This window comes from Phyllobates terribilis, unplaced genomic scaffold, assembly GCF_046119375.1.
Source record: "Phyllobates terribilis strain yellow unplaced genomic scaffold, ASM4611937v1 Scaffold_2__4_contigs__length_985480577, whole genome shotgun sequence".
NCBI lineage: Eukaryota > Metazoa > Chordata > Amphibia > Anura > Dendrobatidae > Phyllobates > Phyllobates terribilis.
In genome coordinates, this window is record NW_027362762.1 from 132392133 (window position 1) to 132413772 (window position 21640).

A 21640-nucleotide genomic window follows, 5' to 3' on the forward strand; every position below is an offset into this window, starting at 1 on the left:
CACCAGGTGGCTGGGGACTGAGTATGGATACCAGGCCGCCGACGCAGCCATGACGTGGTGGCCAGATTCCGCCTCCACATGCCTAAAAGGCCCAATTTCAAGTGGAAGCAAGCAAGCAGTATGGTATTGCAGCCTGGGGCTGGGTGGGTGACAGGCTGCATACTTGAGCTTGCATTGCAAGGAATGGGGGAGATACAATTGAACACTGCCCTGGGACAAGGACTTGCACGGTGATAGTTGCAAGTCTGCATCTTCTGATGCGGCAAGGATCACTTCTGATGGGCACACTTTTAGGCAGTGACCTGGGTGTCAGAGATGCTTCCAGGGGTCTTCCCCATGCTGTTCCCATGTCTTTTCAGCGCTGTATGCATGTGTCACACAGCACATGGCCAGATAAGGTTGTAAAATGTTAAAATGACATTTCCCGGTGAATGCATTTGTCACGGTTGAAAGCAATACAAAAGTGCAAAAACACATAAAAAATGCTACTTGTGAACATAGCCCATAGTGTGGAGGAGTATTGTTGTTTTTGGTTATTTATTTTACCTTATACACAAGTCTTTACCCTGGAAAGGAAGTTACTTAACATATTTCACAGGAAAACAGTTTCAGTTTCATTTTTGAACGTTTTATTGTGAGGTCGTAAAAGTGGCTTAATACCTCTGACCACGTTGTTGACAGCAGTGACCTGGGGGTCAGAAATGCTTTCTTGGGCGATCCCCATGCTGTCCCCATGTCATTTGAGTACTGTCACTATCGTTTTGGGCATTTTTTAGGCTTTCTACAGACTGCCGGGGGTGCCGCCGCAAAAATGCTCGGGTCTCCCATAGACTAACATTGGGTTCATTGCTCGGGTCGAGCACCCGAGTATCACAGTGAGCTCGGCCCGAGCTTCGAGCACCCGAGCATTTTAGTGCTTGATCAACACTAATTAAGATGTTAGCAGCATGCATTAAAGACACCTTACTAACATGCTAAATACATTTACATGAGACAAATACATATGTAATAATAAACATACAATGGGGAAAATAAGTATTTGATACACTGCCGATTTTGCAAGTTTTCCCACCTACATAAAATGGAGAGGTCTGTAATTTTTATCATAGGTACACTTCACCTGTGAGAGACAGAATCTAAAAAAAAATCCAGAAAATCACATTGTATGATTTTTGCATAATTAAATTGCCTTTTATTGCAAATAAGTACTTGGTCACCTCTCACAGACCTGTTAATACTTCTTTAAGAAGCCCTCCTACTCTGCACTCATTACCTGTATTAATTGCACCTGTTTAAACTCGTTACCTGTGTGGCGCCCCTGAGGGTTCGACCGCCACAGGAATGCTGCACTTCTCCAATGGAGTGTGGTGTTCCTCCTCTGGGGTAAGGCCGGTGTGATGGTAGTGACCTAGCCTTTTGCATCCAACACCACATTTCCACCAGAGGGAGCTAGTTTGCACTAGGTGCTGCTCCCCTGGTTTCAGGGAGACTGGGGAACACAAAGTGGTAGGAACCAATTAGTGGGTGTGGGTGGAGGAACACTAGTTAGTTACACTTCAAATTTCATATTTAATAGAATGCCATCTTTGATCTTGGTCCTTCGGTTCTTCCGCTGGTTCTTTTTGGTCCATCAGTCTAGCCTTTGCTAGTCTGTCGGCTGTCACTGTGCTGTCAAAATACTGTGTGTAATGTGACTTCCCTCCGGGAGCGCAGATCCTGTGTGGGCCTGCACTGGCATGGGACACAGCCCTCGTACCCCGATCCATGGGACGAGAGGTAGGTTGTAGACAAGGAATGTCTCAACCCGGCCAAGGACCAGGATCAAGAAGGCCCGGGAGCTTAAGAGTGTAGCAAATGGGTCCCGGGGAGGATGCAGACAGAGCGGAGTACGCCACCTGTCCTTGCCTACCTGATCAATTCAGAGGGATTCCGGCTGCAAGAGGGGTACCGGCTCCCAACACCCAACCTCGTACTCTACGTCCAGGACGGGAAAGCCCGGTTAGGCCCTGAGGTTCCCTCCGGGCTTCGGATGGAGAGGAATTGCCACCCGAGCCCTACACCTGAGAGGAGCTCAGAGGGAGACCAGGCCTATCTACACACGCACAGACGGGAATGGGTGAAGTCTGTAGTACAGGAACACTCTGGTGCAGGGTCGCTACCAAACACTGGACTTGCTCGGAGGTAGTCGGACCCCCGTCCCTGGTGGCCGCAGGGCTCCGCGAGGAGCAGGGAGTCACCTTCCTGTTAACACATCTGAGTGAGTAAAGCCTTAGAAGTTCACCCCTATGGCCTCCGGACTGTTCATTACGCGCCATACCACGCGACACGGTGCCTGTACTCCCGCGCTACTGCAACCCCCTCTTCTTCCTGTCTTGCCTGCCCTGAGGGGAGCAGCGAGAACTTTAGCCGCGATGACACCTGGCCTCAGCGGACTGTAGCGGCGCTGGTGGCCCTTCACCAGACACCACAGGTGGCGTAGTCGTTAACCAGCCACTCAACCCGGAATTGCCCACATCATCTCTTTCTAATGTGACGGCCTTGAGCACGGGTCGGGCCCAGGCCACGGCTGCATCCCATCTCTTCAACGCAGGGCCCGACACCGAGTCCCCCAACACCCAGGGTAAAACACGGGCTTTCTGAGTAGAGGCGTCACACCTGTATAAAAGACACCTGTCCACACACACAATCAATCACACTGCAACCTCTCCACCATGGCCACGACCTAAGAGCTGTCTAAGGACACCAGGGACAAAATTGTAGACCTGCACAAGGTTGAGATGGGCTACAGGACAGCAGGGTTAGTAGATGATCAAATACTTATTTCATGCAATAAAATGCAATTTAAGTATGTAAAAATCATACAATGTGATTTTCTGTTTTTTATTTTTAGATTCTGTGTCTCACAGTTGAAGTGTACTTACAATAAAAATTACAGACCTCTCCATTCTTTGTAGGTGGAAAAACTTGTAAAATTGTCAGTGCATCAAATACTTATTTTCTCCACTGTATATTGAAAAATGTTATTTTTTGACTATACATATGTGATGTGACTGAAGCTGATCACTTGCTCTATACATAGCAGTGCATCAGCATTGCTATATATAGCTAAAATCACGATCTATGAACCCCAGCAAAACGCTGGCTTTCATAGGATTACTGTAATGACAGGCAAGGCGCGCCATGGGCGGGTGGAATGACGCGCTCCATGGGCGGGTGGAATGACGTGCCCCATGCCGGCGTGTTAAATGTCTCTGTCACAGATTGACACCCGTGGCTGTTAAAGGCACATGATGACTGATTGATTTATCATCATTTGAGGGGAAAAATGCAGGCTCCGAGTGCGAGCCTGGATCATAGTCAGGGACACCAACTTTGACGTACATGTATGTCAAAGGTCGTAAAGGGGTTAATCTTAGCAAATGTTACCACCACAGATGTCCACAGTCAGAAACAGATTCGTTTCTGGGGGTGCAGGAGTAATCTTATCAGTGGCATGCCACTTTGTGCACTTTGCCAGAAATTTTCCAAGGGCTGGATGAAAATTTTTGGCATACGAAACGCTTCCACTTTTGCTGAATTTGATGGGCGGATGCAACCACGCCTGTTCCCATCCCAGCTCCGTCAATATTTTTGGGAGCTGATTAAAACTGGCATGAAAAGGCCAGAAGTGGCTATTCTTAGTATTTTCTTCAGTTATCTGGCAGAAAACACTTTGATGTACCAGCCTCTTAATGCTATGTCCTGGGATCACTACAAAAATAACAGAATATATGGGTCTATGGTCCCCTTATGCCTTCCTCTCCAATTATTGTCTCCTCAAACCAAGACCTTTATCACAACTTTTACACATACTGACTCTTGACTGTTGTTCTGCTAATCTTCGCCTCCCCAAGCAACATGTACCTTTTGACCAAAAAGCATCATCACTTTCCACCCATCAAACCTGCCTCTGAGTTATCTACTTGAAGCCGTGTGCAGTTTGTTACGTGGTTTGAACTCAGCACCCTATAAAGTTGCAGAATATCATTTATTTATAGAAAACCATATACAGCATGTACACTGTGATGCTTTGTTCTATAAATCACACCTTCCTTAGACAGGCAGATTACAATAGACGAATACAACTTCTGTGGAATGTCTAGTTAATGGATTGAAACGTTGTACATTGCTGCTCACGATTATTGGCACCCCTTCATTTTTTTCATAGACTGTACAATATCTTCAGAAATAAATGGAAATGTACCAAAGTTATATCCTCAGGATTTTTTAATTAGTGATCCAAAGTGATACAACAATTAACCACTTCGCACCAGAGCCTGTTTTTGCCTTCGTGACCGGGCCAATTTTTTCAATTCTGACCACTGTCACTTTATGAAGCAATTACTTTGGAACGCTTCAACGAATTCCCCTGATTCTGAGAATGTTTTTTCATGACATATTGTACTTCATGGTAGTGGTAAAATTTCTTTGATATCACTTGCGTTTATTTGTGAAAAAATCAGAAATTTGGCGAAAATTTTGAAAATTTTGCAATTTTCAAACTTTGAATTTTCATGCCCTTAAATCAGAGAGATATGTCACACAAAATAGTTAATAAATAACATTTCCCACATGTCTACTTTACATCAGCACAATTTTGGAACCAAAATTTTTTTTGTTAGGGAGCTATAAGGGTTAAAAGTTGACCAGCGATTTCTCATTTTTCCAACAAAATTTACAAAAACATTTTTTTAGGGACCACATCATATTTGAAGTCACTTTGAGGGGTCTTTATGACAGAAAATACCCAAAATTGACACCATTCTAAAAACTGCACCCCTCAAGGTGCTCAAAACCACATTTAAGAACTTTATTAACTCTTCAGGTGCTTCACAGGAATTTTTGGAATGTGGAAGAAAAAAATTAACATTTAACTTTTTTCACAAAAATGTTACTTTAGACCCAATTTTTTTTAATTTCACAGGGGTAACAGGAAAAAATGGACCCCAAAATTTTTTGTTCAATTTCTCTTGAGCGCGCTGATACCCCATATGTGAGGGAAAACCACTGTTTGGGCGCACTGCAGGTTTCGGAAGGGAAGGAGCGCCATTAGACTTTTTGAATGTAAAATTTGTCTGAATAATTAGCAGACACCATGTTGCGTTTGGGGAGCCCCTGATGTTCCTAAACAGTGGAAACCCCCCACAAGTGACACCATTTTGGAAACTAGACCCCTTAGGGAACTTACCTAGATGTGTGGTGAGCACCTTGAACCCCAAGGTGCTTCACAGAAGTTTATAATATTGAGCTGTAAAAATAAAATTTTCACATTTTTCCCACAAAAACGTTTTTCATCCCTTAATTTTGCATTATCATAAGGGTAATAGGATAAATTGCACCATGAAATTTGTTGTGCAATTTCTCCTGAACACGCCGATACCCCATATGTGAGGGAAAACCACTGTTTGGGCGCACGGCAGGGTTTGGAAGGGAAGGAGCGCCATTTGACTTTTTGAATGTAAAATTTGTTTGAATAATTAGCAGACGCCATGTTGCGTTTGGAGAGCCCCTGATGTTCCTAAACAGTGGAAACCCCCCACAAGTGACACCATTTTGGAAACTAGACCCCTTAGGGAACTTATCTAGATGTGTGGTGAGCACCTTGAACCCCAAGGTACTTCACAGAAGTTTATAATAATCAGCTGTAAAAATAAAATTTTCACATTTTTCCCGCAAAAACGTTTTTCATCCCTTAATTTTGCATTATCATAAGGGTAATAGGATAAATTGCACCATGAAATTTTTTGTGCAATTTCTCTTGAGCGCGCTGATACCCCATATGTGAGGGAAAACCACTGTTTGGGCGCACTGCAGGTTTCGGAAGGGAAGGAGCGCCATTAGACTTTTTGAATGTAAAATTTGTCTGAATAATTAGCAGACACCATGTTGCGTTTGGGGAGCCCCTGATGTTCCTAAACAGTGGAAACCCCCCACAAGTGACACCATTTTGGAAACTAGACCCCTTAGAGAACATATCTAGATGTGTGGTGAGCACCTTGAACCCCAAGGTGCTTCACAGAAGTTTATAATATTGAGCTGTAAAAATAAAATTTTCACATTTTTCCCACAAAAACGTTTTTCATCCCTTAATTTTGCATTATCATAAGGGTAATAGGATAAATTGCACCATGAAATTTGTTGTGCAATTTCTCCTGAACACGCCGATACCCCATATGTGGGGGAAAACCACTGTTTGGGCGCACGGCAGGGTTTGGAAGGGAAGGAGCGCCATTTGACTTTTTGAATGTAAAATTTGTTTGAATAATTAGCGGACGCCATGTTGCATTTGGGGAGCCCCTGATGTGCCTAAACAGTGGAAACCCCCCACAAGTGACACCATTTTAGAAACTAGACCCCTTAGGGAACTCATCTAGATGTGTGGTGAGCACCTTGCACCCCCAGCTGCTTCACAGAAGTTTATAATATTGAGCCATAAAAATAAAATTTTCACATTTTTCCCACAAAAAATGTTTTTCATTCCCTAATTTTGCATTATCATAAGGGTAAAAGGATAAATTGCACCGTGAAATTTGTTGTGCAATTTCTCCTGAACACGCCGATACCCCATATGTGGGGGAAAACCACTGCTTTGGTGTACGACAGGGTTCGGAAGAGAAAGGAGCGCTATGTTAGCTGGGATAGGCAGCAGACACCATGTCAAATTTGAAGAGTCGCTGACATGCCGAAACAGCAGAAACCCCCACAAGTGACCCCATTTTGTAAACTACACCTCTGAAGAAATTCATCTAGGGAAGTAGTGAGTATTTTTTAATTTTTAAATTTATACCATTGGGCAGTGAAAAAAGCATAATTATATTTTTATCACAAAAAAATGTTTTACCCTCAGATTTTACATTTTCACACAGGGCAATGGGTAAAAATGGTGCCGAAATGTGTCACACAATTTGTTCTAAAAGTGGCAATACCCCATATATGGCTGTATCGTACCGCTCAGCCATACGGCGAGATCTGGGGGGGACGGAGCGCTATTTGACAATTGGAGAACTAATTATTGTAGAATAGGCATTTGGATTTGGGAGCACAAAATTTTCTGAATTTCTTTTTAGGGGCAAGGGCCATTTCGCTTTTCCAGAGCCTTTCTGCTACCAGTAACTTGGAAGTCCCTTATATTTTTAACAGATGATGGACCTGAGTGGGGACTAGCTTTTTTTGAGGACTGAGTTGAAGCTTTTATTGGGAACATTTTACGTAACATTTATCCGGCGCTCTAGGCTGAGCACTTACATCGGGGTTTCCATCTAAATTTGCAAGTGATGTAATTCAGATGAAACCCCTGCGGGATCCATTCACTGTAATGAGGCAGCAGAGTTACTCTAGACTCCGTCTGGCCTCTGTTTAGCGGTGTCCTTTTTTTCAGAAGTGCACAAAACTCTGGCCAACCGCACTTTTATGCACGCCTAAAAAACTGACACCGTGGTATCACAGGCCAGACGGCATCCACAGTGGCCTATATCTGCCTCATTACAGGGAATCTTCCGTCATGGGTTCCGGCTGAATCACATATTTCAGAGATTTACACGGAAACTCTGGCGTAAGTGCTCAGCGCAGAGCGCAGGATAAATGTGTGCCGAGCCATACTGCGATGTTTGGGAGACATAATAAATAAATCGGTAGCAGGTGAAGAATTGGTTTTATTTATTTTTTTACGCCGTTCCTAGTGTGATATAACTGATTAGATTACTTTATTCTTCGGGTCGGTGCGATTACAGAGATACCAGATTTATATCGGGTTTTTATGACTGACAGCTGTCACACACTAAGAGACGCTTTTTTTTTTTGCAAAATCTAGTTTTTGCATCGCCTTATTTTGAGAGCTATAATTTTTCCATATTTCGGCCGACAGAGTCATGTGATGGCTTGTTTTTTGCGGGACGAGTTGACATTTTTATTGGTACCATTTTTGGGTATGTGACATTTTTTGATCGCTTTCTATTCCGTTTTTTGGGAGGTAAAATTAACAAAAACCAACAATTCAGGAATTGTTTTTTGAGGTTTTTTTTTATGCCGTTCTGCGTGTGGTAAAAGTGAACAGGCAGCGGTATTCTTCGGGTCAGTACGTTTACAGCGATACTACACGTACTGTATATTTTTTTATCTTTTGGCGCTTTTACACAATAAAACAATTTTAGAGAAAAAATATTTTTTTTGCATTGCTTTATTCTGAGAGGTATAACTTTTTTATTTTTCGGCTGATGGAGCTGTATGGCAGCTTGTTTTTTGCGGAACAAGATGATGTTTTCAGCGGTACCATTTTTATTTCCATTTTGCTATTTGATCGCATTTTTTTCCACTTTTTGTTTGGCGATATGAGGAATAAGCATAGTTTTTTGCTCCGTTTTTTATTTATTTTTATTACGGTGTGCACAGAAGGAGTTAATTAGTGTGACAGTTTTATAGCTCGGGTTGTTTCGGACGCGGCAATACCAAATATGTGTACTTTTTTTATTTTTGTATAAATATATGGATTTATCGGTTTAATATTTTATTTATTTATTTTTATTTATTTTGTATTTTTTTTTAACAGTTTCAAAACATTTTTTTTACTTTTTTTTACATTTTTACTTAGTCCCTATATGGGACAATAATTTTTATTTTTCTGATCCCTGATCTCATGTAATGGAATAGACATATGTTGCATTATATGAGATCTTCACTGACTGTTTCACAGTCAGTCTCCTGCCTGGCATCAGCTGCAGGCTGAAGCCAGGCAGGAAGGACACCATATATTGCAGAGCTGGAGGCGGTCATGTGACCTCCACCTGCCATAGCAACCCAAGGTCCTGAAAGGAATCAAGGGGTCGTCGGAGAGGTAAGTGGACGACCCCCTCTCCTCCTGCTGTCTTCTATATGCCGCGATCACTATAGATCGTGGCATATAGAAGACAGCAAAGGGTTAACATCACTGGGACCTGATCTAATCAGGTCCCGATGATGTTCCCTGTCAGAGCTATCGCTCTGCACCGCTCCCGCAGCGCTTGCAGGACCCTCGGGGTCCTGAGCGCTGCGAGACCACCCACCGTTTTTAAACGTCGGCCTTGCACAGAGCCCAGGCAGCGCGGACGTTTATCTACAGTGGGCGGTCGGGAAGCGGTTAAACATTGAAATTGCAACATGGAAGTAGAAAAACAAAGAAAAAAACAGCATGTGCAGCAATAAAGGCACCCCTAATTAATACTTGGTTGCACACCTTTTGGCATTGCTGACAGCCTTCAAACCAGGGCTGTGGAGTCGGTAAGCCAAACCTCCGACTCCGGCTCCTCAATTTCCATGACACCGACTCTGACTGCGACTCCCTCATACACGGCTCATGTTTAAGTGATACATTTACTGTAACACAGATTCATCTCAGCTAAAAGTCTAGACCCTTAGATTTGGAATAGGACAGACATTTGTAGGACATTTCATAACTTTCCAAAATTCTTATGATAAAATATTCCCTACAAACTGCATTGAACTATTGTACCCAATTTATTATATATTTTAGGAGTCGGAGTTGGTCCATTTTATACAGACTCCATGACTCTGACTCCACAACCCTGCTCCAAACTTTTCTTGTAGCCATCTATAAGCTTCTTGCACTTCTCAGCTGGAATTTTCTCCTTTGCAGTTTGTTCAAGCTCTTGAATGTGTGCAGGGTTCTTTTTCCCATATTTCAGCTCACTCCAAAGATTCCGAATGGGATTGAGGTCAGGACTCATTGCTGACCATTTTAAAACAGTCCATTTTTTCTTTTTCAACCATTCCTGTGTATTTTTGGATGTGTCCTGTGGGTCATTGTCTTGCTGGGTACGACATTTCGCTCTAAAATCTCTTGATAATTCTCTGATTTCATGATTCCTGTGATACTGTCAAGGCCTTCAGTACCAGACGCGGCAAAGCAACCCACAGTATTATGGATCCTCCACCATGCTTAACTGTTGGTATGGTGTTATTTTCTTTATAAGCTTCATTGCCTTGTCTCTAAACAAACTGTTGCTTTGCATTGCCAAAAAGCTCTATTTTTGTTTTGTCTGTCCACAGAACATTTTCCCAGAAGGATTGTGGTTTGTCAAGGTACTCTTTGGCAGAGATCATTTGTTCCTTTCTATGTCTTTTTTTCAGCAATGGTTTCTTCTTAGGCCTTTGCGCATAAAGCTCTGCGTGGTTTAGTGTGCAGCATATGGTACTTGTTCAAACCATAACCCCAGACTGTTCCAGGTTGGCCTTCAGGTCTTTGGATGTTTGACTTGGTGTTTTTTCCACTATTCGCACCAACCTTCGAAGACATCTCTTGCCAATTTTCCTCTTTCCCCCACATCCAGGGAGGTTCTTGACGGGCCCATGCTTGGCAAAATTCTTAATTAAGATTGGGCACTGTTAAAACTGGGATACCAAGGTCATTGGAAATGGCCTTTTACAATTTGGAAGTCTTGTGTTTGCTAACAATAGTAGTACTGATGTCCTCAGACAGCTCCTTTGTCTTCACCATTGTGACAAAGAAACATGGCCTACCATGTGTTTTTTTAAAACACGGAAGTCATCATTCATTGGCTAATTCATGTCACATGGGCACCGACAATTAATCACAGGTGAATCTCTTTTGTGATTTACCACAGGCGAGTCAAAATGTGTTTCCATACTAAATTAATGTGAAGGGTGCCAATACCAGTAACACAGCAAGCTTTACGTTTTTCTATTTTTCCCTCCCATTGTTTTTTTGTTTTAAATTATTGTTTATCGTTTGCTCTTTTGTATTTAAGACGAGAGCTCTATACAAAAAAAACTGTTTCACTTGATTCATTATTTTCAGGAGATATTCCATATTATGTACTGTGAGGCAGTGACCGGGATCGTATACGAGGTATGTTATATATCCCCCAGAATGTGTACAGAGACCTAGTAAATCCATTGGAGTGCATTGCAGTCACAAACTCACGTGCGGCTGCAATGCAGGAATGAAGGTGAGCAATGACCTGGTCAGACTACCTGGCTAAGGCAGATTAAGTAAAACCCGGCAGGGCCTTCATTTCTTGGAGGAGGTCACAGGAGGCAGTGGGGCGGCCTCCTCCCCCCAACCCGGGTTTTCCAGTGGCTCTTGCCACAGGTCCTTTAAAACCCCTGCACTAAGGATTAGTGTTGTTCTATGTTGGAACCTGCTAGGAGCATAGCAGGGAAGCTCAGCAGGATTGAGTGTGGCTGAACCCACGCTTGGGAAAGCTCTGCACCTGTCAGGCTCTGAGCGGCCGTTGGCTCCAGCAACCGTTGTTTATGGACTCATGTTAACCCTGCTGCGAACCGGAGAACTTTCTGTTTACCCGTGAGTTGCTGAATAAAAGCTGTTTATGTTGGACTTGCTTGGGTCACTGCTTCAGTTACTGCACGGTCTGAACACCGCCGCCCTACAGTACTTAAACTTCGTGGGTGCCAATAATGATGAGCAGGACTGTATATTCTGTTTATGGACTGCTGTAAATAAATTAGATTTTGCAATTTAAACTGTAGAGTGTTGAGTTCTGTTTCTACAAATCCTTTCTGTGGCACCACAAATAAACAGAATAGCTGCACAGACTTCCTGCAATAGAGTTCTAAAAAAGATCTGTTCAAGTTTAAGTGGATGGTTTTTACTCTTAATTTTTTTTCCTGCTGCACCCCTGAGTAACCCCCCCCCCTTTTTTTTAAACTACCATATGGTTCCAAAGACATTTTTATTTAGTGCTATTACAGGATCCTCTTCGGGTAAGTCTTTAGGCTGCTCTGCATTAGGCCTCTTTCACACGTCAGTATCTCTGGTACGAGTGGTGACAGTTTCCACACGTACCGGAGACAATGACACATACAGACCCATTAAAATCTATGGGCCTGAGCACATGTCAATGTGTTTCCACGGACCGTGTGTCCGTGTGCTCCATACGCTGACATGTCCGTTTTTTTGTGGATACATGGTCCGCAAAAGTGTCTCACGCTGAACAGACACGGATGACATCCATGTGTCATCAATGTGACACGAACCGGTGCCTGGGAATCAGCACCAGCAGGGACAATGATGGGAGTAGTGGTGTCTGCTCCCGCAGTGTCCCAGCCTGTAAAAATAAGAATAAAATAATAAAATCCTTATACTCACCTGTCCGGAGATGTCCCCCGCTGTAATCCTCTGACTGCTGACGCTGGGGAGAATGAGCCGCTCCGGATCTGTGCTCAGTGAGTGACAGGACACCGCTTCTGAACTCCGGCTCATTCTCCCTGGCTCCTCGGCGTCAGCGGTCAGAGGATTACAGTTGGGGACACCTAGGAGATGGCAGCGCCGGCAGGGAACCACGATGAGGGCAGCGTTTAGTACTGGTGCTTGGGAATAGCGCTAGTTGGAAGCACGGTGGCTCAATGGTTCGTACTGCAGCCTTGCAGCGCTGGGATCCTGGGTTCAAATCCCACCAAGGACAACATCTGCAAGGAGTTTGTATGTTCTCCCCATGTTTGCGTGGGTTTCCTCCGGGTTCTCTTGTTTCCTCCCACATTTCAAAGACATACTGATCTAGGAATCTAGAATGTGAGCCCCAATGGGGACAGTGATGATAAAGTATGTAAATTGCTGTAGAATTAATGGCGCTATATAAATAAAAATAAATAAATAACTGTAGCGCTGATTCTCAGGTGCTGGACCGTGTGCTCCAGATGTGGCACTCGGGCGGCACCCGATGACCACACGGGACACGGATATCTTGCAGCGAGAATCGTATGCGGAGAAGTGTGGCACCCCAGGGGTCTGGTTTCCACAGTAACAGCAATGTTATGTCTGAGAGCAGGTGGGAGGTCTCTTGGTCAGGAATCCTATGCATGCCACACCTCCTGCCCAGTCCTGGGAGGGGAAGAACTTCCCCTGTATAAACCTGGGGCTGAGGCAGGGTTAGGGAGTTGAGAGGGAGAGTTCAGCCAGGAGGGCTGACAGGGAGCTGTGGCTCCGGCTGGGCCCAGCTCCTGGGCCATGCCAGAAGTAGAGAAGAGAAGCAGCATAGGAAGAAACAACAGGAGCTCTGTGGGAGCAGTGTTACAAAGAGTCAGGGGCTGGCAGCTGCAGAGCTCGCCCTGACTGAGAAGATTTCTTACCGGACCCGGAGTCCGAGGCTGTGGGGACTAACTCCTACCCAGCAGCAGAATCCGTCAGGCAGGGGATTTCAGGTCCTCTGGCCAAGAAACCCGAAGGCACGGTCACACGCATGGGACCAGCACCGCCGTCGTGGAGCGGAAGCTACTAGAAGGCCCCGAGTCACCGGCCATACGGTTGAGCACCACACAGTACACTCAGGGACGTGGGCTACTTATACCCGCCTCTAGCAAGGTAGCCAGAAGAGTACAGTTAGTTTGGGAGGCCTACAACTCCGCCTGGCCAGGGGAGATCCCATCTGCTCAAGGACTGACCAGGCCCCAATCGCTAGCCAGTACTCCGGGAGGGTCTATCTTTATCACCAGTAAAGACCCTGAACTACACCGCATCGTCTCTGAGTGGTTCCTGCTACCCCCATCATCCACGTCGGCTGCCCTGAGGCCATACCCCTCCCGTTGGGGGTTATACCATCCCCGCTGCACCATCCTTCCACCGGCCTCAGCGGTCTGCTCTGCAGCGGCAGCTCCAAAGCTGCATTCAACGGGTGGCGTAGTCATCCAACATCTACCGCTGATACAGCGCCACTTAGTCTGACTCCCTGGGCACGGACCGGATCACCGCCACGAGACTACAACCCTCAACAGATCCGGCTCCGGGTAAGCTCCCGCGTGCGCAACGCTGCGCGACACAGGCCCAGGGGCGCGTCAACTTTTGGCGTAGTCGGCAGGATCTCGTGCCCGCAACCACCGGGTACTGCGTGCCTGAAAAAGACTGTTCAAACTTACCAGTGGTGAAGATTCCCGCCATCCGGCGCCATCTTCTGTCTTCTTCCCGCCATCCGCGAAGTTTTCCCGCCATCCGGCGCCATCTTCTACCTTCTTCCCGCCATCCGTGGAGTTTTCCCGCCGTTGGATGCCATCTTGAAGACGCCGCGCGGGAAGAAGAGAGGCGTGGACTCCGAAAGCGCGCGAGAACTGAAGCCCCGCCTCACGTCCGGACGTTGCGTAAGGTCCTGGAAGGAGCCCAGCAGACGCCGACGTCACAGGAGCGCGACAGAAGGTCCTCAACCCTGACGATCCACTGCGGAGCCGCGGCCTACGGAAGAGGATCATCGCAAGGTAGGCCACGGTCCACTAGGGGGGAGAAGGATGTCGGATACGGAGGAGAGCTTCACCGCTTCAACCCCCGCCAGCGCCACCGCTGTTGCGGTCATGCCTTTCACCATGCCCTATATCCCGGGGGCAGCCTGGCTACCCCAGTACTCAGGGGAGTCACATACCCTGCATGACTTTAGAGAAAAGCTGGATAGCCTCTTCCAGGTGTACCCCCTCACAGAGGAGCAAAAAGTGAGCATCCTGGTGGCCCAATTAACCGGGGCAGCCCAAAGGGAGGTAAAGTCCTGGCCACCTGTGGGGAGGACTGTCGCAGAGATACTAACCCAGCTAACCGAGGAGGAGCTGCAGTACTACCAATACGAGGAAAGCCAAGAGGACCCGGACGGGTCTGAGGACTACCCTCAGGAGGGAGCACAAAGAGGACATAGCTACTGAAGGGAAGTAGCGTGAATAAAGAGCTGTAAATAGTTACCCGTAAGGGTACAAGGACTGCTGCTAATTAAAATATGGTCCCCGTTGGGATTAGTGAATTGTTCCCCATGTGCCCCTATCTTAAACCAGGCTGAGGACTGTGAGCAGCCATTCCAGGAGGGAGCACAAAGAGGACATAGCTACTGAAGGGAAGTAGCGTGAATAAAGAGCTGTAAATAGTTACCCGTAAGGGTACAAGGACTGCTGCTAATTAAAATATGGTCCCCGTTGGGATTAGTGAATTGTTCCCCATGTGCCCCTATCTTAAACCAGGCTGAGGACTGTGAGCAGCCATTCCTTATCCCCACTGGCCGAGGACTGAGAGCGGCCATATCCTGTAAATAATTATGTGTTTCTAGTAATTTATGGGAGTCTTTGGTGGATTTGCCGGGAATCCTTTGTACATAGTTGGAGCGTAACCCAGGACGGACTAAAGACTGTTAAGGACTCGGGGCAGGACAGACCCCTACCTGGTTACGTCTCCCTGTTTTGGTGAAATGGACACCTTGCTTTTCTTAAAAACTGCACCCGGTTGCGGACACGCTGTGACCATCTTTATATGTTTTTCTTATTGTACTATTATTGTTTATACCTTGTTATGTTTAAAAATATGTTTAGTCCCGGAGTACTAAATTTCACTAGGGGGGAATGTGGCACCCCAGGGGTCTGGTTTCCACAGTAACAGCAATGTTATGTCTGAGAGCAGGTGGGAGGTCTCTTGGTCAGGAATCCTATGCATGCCACACCTCCTGCCCAGTCCTGGGAGGGGAAGAACTTCCCCTGTATAAACCTGGGGCTGAGGCAGGGTTAGGGAGTTGAGAGGGAGAGTTCAGCCAGGAGGGCTGACAGGGAGCTGTGGCTCCGGCTGGGCCCAGCTCCTGGGCCATGCCAGAAGTAGAGAAGAGAAGCAGCATAGGAAGAAACAACAGGAGCTCTGTGGGAGCAGTGTTACAAAGAGTCAGGGGCTGGCAGCTGCAGAGCTCGCCCTGACTGAGAAGATTTCTTACCGGACCCGGAGTCCGAGGCTGTGGGGACTAACTCCTACCCAGCAGCAGAATCCGTCAGGCAGGGGATTTCAGGTCCTCTGGCCAAGAAACCCGAAGGCACGGTCACACGCATGGGACCAGCACCGCCGTCGTGGAGCGGAAGCTACTAGAAGGCCCCGAGTCACCGGCCATACGGGTGAGCACCACACGGTACACTCAGGGACGTGGGCTACTTATACCCGCCTCTAGCAAGGTAGCCAGAAGAGTACAGTTAGTTTGGGAGGCCTACAACTCCGCCTGGCCAGGGGAGATCCCATCTGCTCAAGGACTGACCAGGCCCCAATCGCTAGCCAGTACTCCGGGAGGGTCTATCTTTGTCACCAGTAAAGACCCTGAACTACACCGTACCGTCTCCGAGTGGTTCCTGCTACCCCCATCATCCACGTCGGCTGCCCTGAGGCCATACCCCTCCCGTTGGGGGTTATACCATCCCCGCTGCACCATCCTTCCACCGGCCTCAGCGGTCTGCTATGCAGCGGCAGCTCCAAAGCTGCATTCAACGGGTGGCGTAGTCATCCAACATCTACCGCTGATACAGCGCCACTTAGTCTGACTCCCTGGGCACGGACCGGATCACCGCCACGAGACTACAACCCTCAACAGATCCGGCTCCGGGTAAGCTCCCGCGTGCGCAACGCTGCGCGACACAGGCCCAGGGGCGCGTCAGAAGATGGAGAACTTAATGACTCAGTATATCGGACTACACTGGGGTGACTTCCGAATGCAGTCTAATGTTTTTCACACACCCATAGACTTATATGGGTGCGCGCCGTTCGATACACGCTGACAATCTCACAATGCATGGATTTTTTTTCTCATGGCGACTCAGCATCAGAAAATAAATGCTAGATGGCACTGGTCCATAGTATAACATTGAAGAGAGTGCTATCCAATGAAAAATCAGATAGTATTCATCCAAATTATACGCTGGCTACTGGCCAGTGTGAGCGAGCCCGTAAGATGTTTTTTTTAAGTGGAAACCACTTCAGGAAATGCTCCTATTTTTGGGCTATGTACATACGGCAACTTTCAGATGCTGTCAAAGCTGCAGCTGCAGCATTTTCTCAGTCGAAGCTTCTTCAAGAAAATGCTGGTGGTCTTTTTTCTGAGGTTGCTTCATAGACTGCTTTGCCTTTGCTCTTGCTCAACTGTTGACATTTTTCACTCTACTTTTAATTATGGAGAGCTGGCAGCTTTCCAGTGGACAGCTGCTTTAAGGATAAGAATAATTATCAAAAAAACTGACTAGTGTGAATAAGTGCAAGCTAAGAAAGCTACTCTATATATTATTATTATTTGTTTATATAGCGCCATTGATTCCATGCTGCTGTACATGAGAAGGGGTTACATACAAAATAAAGATATCACAGTAACAAATAAACAATGATAGACTGGTACAGAGGGAAGAGGACCCTGCCCTTGCGGGCTTACATTCTACAACATGATGGGGAAGGAGACAGTAGGTGGGGGGTTGCAGCAGCTCCGGTGTTGGTGAGGCGCAGGTCAGGTGTTGGTAAGGCAGCAGCGGTGGTGTTGAGGAGGCAGCGGGGTCATGGCAGGCTGTAGGCTTTCTTGAAGAGATGGGTTTTCATGTTCCATCTAAAGGATCCAAGTGTGGTGGATAGTCGGACGTGTTGGGGCACAGAATTCCAGAGGATGGGGGATATTCGGAAGAAGTCTTGGAGGCGATTGGGTGAGGAACGAATAAGTGTGGAGGAGAGAAGGAGGTCTTGGGAGGACCGGAGATTACGTGAGGGAATATATCGGGAGATTAGTTCAGAGATGTACAGAGGAGAAAGGTTATGGATTGCTTTGTAGGTCAGTGTTAGTAGTTTAAACTGGATATGCTGGGCAATTGGGATCCAGTGAAGGGATTTGCAAAGGGGGGTAGCAGAGGAGTAGCGAGGCAAGAGATGAACTAGTCGCGCAGCAGAGTTAAGGATGGACTGGAGGGGTACGAGAGTGTTAGCAGGTAGGCCACTGAGGAGGGTGTTGCAGTAGTCGAGGCAGGAGATTATGAGGGCATGCACAAGTAGTTTAGTAGATTGAGGGTTGAGGAAAGGACGGATTCTGTAAATATTTTTGAGCTGGAGGCAACAGGAGATGGCGAGAGCTTGGATGTGGGGTTTGAAGGACAGATCAGAGTCAACGGTTACTCCAAGGCAGAGGATTGCCGGTGCAGGGGAAAATGTGATGTAATTTACTGTGATAGAAAGATCAGGTGGGGAAGATATGCGAGATGGAGGATAGATGATGAGTTCAGTTTTGTCCACATTGAGTTGAGGAAATGAGAGGCGAAGGAGGATATGGCTGATAGACACTCTAGGACTCTGGACAGCAGAGAGGTGACCTCTGGGCCAGAGAGGTAGATCTGAGTGTCATCAGCGTACAGATGGTACTGGAAGCCATGTGAATTTATGAGTTATCCCAAGCCAAGGGTATAGATGGAGAAGAGTAGGGGTCCTAGGACACAGCCTTGAGGGACTCCAACAGAGAGGGAGTGGGATGAGAGGTAGTGTGGGAGTGGGAGATAATAAATATGCGGTTGGAAAGGTATGAGGATCTCCAGGATAGGGCAAGGTCTTTGACGTCAAAGGAAGAGAATATCTGTAGTAGGAAGCAGTGGTCAACTGTGTCAAAGGCAGAGGACAGGTCTAGAAGGAGGAGTATAGAAAATTGTCTGTTAGCTTTGGCTGTAAGTAGGTCATTAGTAATTTTGGTCAGGGCAGTTTCAGTGGAATGATGGTTGTGGTGGTTGAACAATAAAGACTTGCCTTGTTTGGTCGATCTTATTTCTGAATGTGTGGTAAAGTCCTCAGAAGAGATGAGGAGGGTCGGAGGAGGCAGTGGAGGGCGGAGGAGGGAGTTAAAAGTGTTGAATTAATGTTTGGGATTGCAGGACAAGGAAGATACAAGAGTTGTGAAGTAGGCTTGTTTAGCAGAGGTGAGGGCTGATTTGAAAGTGAGTGTTGCTTGTTTGAATGCAGTGAAGTCATCATGTGAAAGTGTTTTCTTCCAATGCCGCTCGGCAACCCTGGACACTTGCCGAAGCTTTTTAGTGAGGTTATTGTGCCAGGGTTGTCTATTGATTTGTTGCATGAGAGGGGCGACTGCATCAAAGGCTGAGAGTGGCATTGTAGAAGGCAGTGGCGCTGTCTGTGTCATGGAGTGAAGATATGGATGTCAGTGGGAGAATAGAATCAGAAAGTGTGTGAATGTCTAGATATGCGAGGTTTCTGTGGGGGTGTGCTAGTTGCTGGACATGGGTGACAGTAGAGGAGGACAAGGATGAGAAAGTGAGTAGATGGTGGTCAGATAGGGGGAGAGGGGAGGTTGTGAAGTTAGATAGGGAGCAAAAACGGGTGAACATAAGGTCTAATCTATGTCATTCTGTGTGGGTGGTGCCGAGAACCACTGAGTGAGTCCAAAAGATGAAATAAGTGACAGGAGTTTGAAGACTGCTGACTGGTGGGTGTCAATGGGGATGTTGAAGTCGCCCATGATGATGGTGGGAATGTCAGCAGATAGAAAGTGAAGAAGCCAGGTAGAGAATTGGTCAATAAATGCAGTGACCGGGCCCGGAGGTCGGTATACGACATCCACTTGGAGGTTGGAGGGAGAGTAGATGCGGACAGAGTGGACTTCAAAAGATGGCAGAATAAGGGAGGATAGAGGTGGAATTGGGTTAAAGGTGCAGTTGTTAGAAAGGAGAAGACCTAATCCTCCACCATGTCTGTTGCCAGGGTGAGGAGTGTGGGTGAAGTGGAGGTTGCCATAACACAGCGCAGCAGGGGAGGCAGTGTCAGAGGGTGTCTGCCATGTTTATTGAGGCCCAGGAAGGAGAAACTGCAAAAGCTAAAGAAGTCATGAATCACATATAGCTTATTGCAGACAGAGCGGGCATTCTGGAGTGCTCCAGAGAGAGGGAGCATCACGGGGACAGGTTTTAGGTAGCAGAGGTTGCGGTAGTTAATTTTTGGTTTGGAGCAATAGGATCGAGAATAGGTGAGAAGTGGCAGCTGTGGGAGTCCAGGATTAGGGAATATGTCGCCAGCAGTCAGGAGAAGCAGAGAGAGGGAGAGCAGGTGGGAGAATGCGAGTCACCGGCTTGTTTTGTGTTTTGGTAGGATAGATCTGAGGTTGAGGAGTAGGTCGGCAGATGAGGTCAGGTGGGAAGGTAAGAGGGATGGAGAGATGATTATTTGGTTAGAGGGAGTTGGGGTTTGGGGATAGCGAAGGAGAGTGAGGATTAGTGGAGCAAAATCTGTAAGAGCATATGTTAGCATAGTGAAAGGATAGGAGTAGATTCAAAGAAAAGCTGGGAAAATGTGATAAGCAGTGCTTACTGTTCCCTTCTGGTTTATTCCTGGTATAGTCCTTTAGTAATAATATACTTATTGCCGATACACTTGCTGCAGGTACACAGACCACGGTCATCAGACCAGGTGTGAGCAGAGGGGAAGAGCCAGAGATCAGAGAATCACAGCAAGGATTAATTAAGACAGAGGAGCTAATATGGGCGTATTGTTTGCTATAGAACAAGGGCTGCAGACAGGCCAAAATGGATAGATAGTGAGGTGTGAATGGGGATCAAATGGGGATCAAAGTATTACAGGAAATTACAACCAGGAAAATATACTGGGAGACACAGATACACAGGTGTGAATTCAGTGCTATGATTATGAGGGATGGTACAAGAATTAACAGACAGAAACAAGGACAGATAGATTGATATAACAGGGATCAATGAATACAGCAGATATTGGATGCAGCAGACATTCTTATGACAGGACAGATAGATTGATATAACAGGGATCAATGAATACAGCAGATATTGGATGCAGCAGACATACCTGTGGAATGAAATAGATGGATTGTCAGAATACAATTGGAGGCAATAGTGAATAGTATATTACATTTCTGCCATTCCTGGTATATTCCTTTAGCAATAATACACTTATTGCTGATACACATGCTGCAGATACACAGACCACGGTCATCAGACCTGTCTGTATATATAACTAACAAATTAAAGCTGCACTCTGAAACACTATAATATGTAAACATTGAATGTATGAAACTGGAATTGCATTACTGCTATAGAAAATAAGTTAAAAAAGGTATTTAGTGAATAAATTGGCCAATTCATGTGAGCCCAACAGCCAGCGACAAGGTGTACCCCTTTTGTTGGGACCGTAAACTAACATGATGCCTCTTCTGGCTAAAAGCCTAAAATTATAAGGGCAGGTAGCATCAAACTCTATTGAAAACTGCCTTAGGCTGATGGGCAGCTTGATCCTACCTGCCCATATAATTTTAGGTTTTTAGCCTGGGAGAGGCGTCATGTTAGTTTAGGATCCATCTGGGCCAGCAGTCTGGGAAGGGGTCTGTAAAGCTCCACTTCCCTTCGGGAGTGGGCAAAGAATATCCCAGCCCTGAAGGACTTAGCAGTGGTGTCTTACACAGAGTGTGTATGTGACTGCGCTTTTGCTGGTCTGATGCTAGTCGCTACAGAGTAGTTATTCCTGCGCATACCAGCCACTTTGAGCATATACCCTTGGAGGAGTTTTTCTTTTCTTAAAGCAGGTTTTGAAGAGTTTTGGAAGAGTTTTTTTTCATGAAGCTTTACTTGCAGCCTGTTGAATGGTCAGTGCCTAGATGGAGGGAATTCCATCAAGATATGTTTCAAAGCAGTGACATGCACTTTTTTGCACCACCAGGCATTTTTTCAAAACCTCTTCAGAAAAAATAAAAAGCTAAAAAAATCCTCATGTGAACAGCAAATAGACTTTCATAGAAATGAAAAGGAAGAGTTTTCCAAGAGTTTTTCAAACAGTTTTTAAGAAGGATTAAAGGAGTTGTCCAGGTTT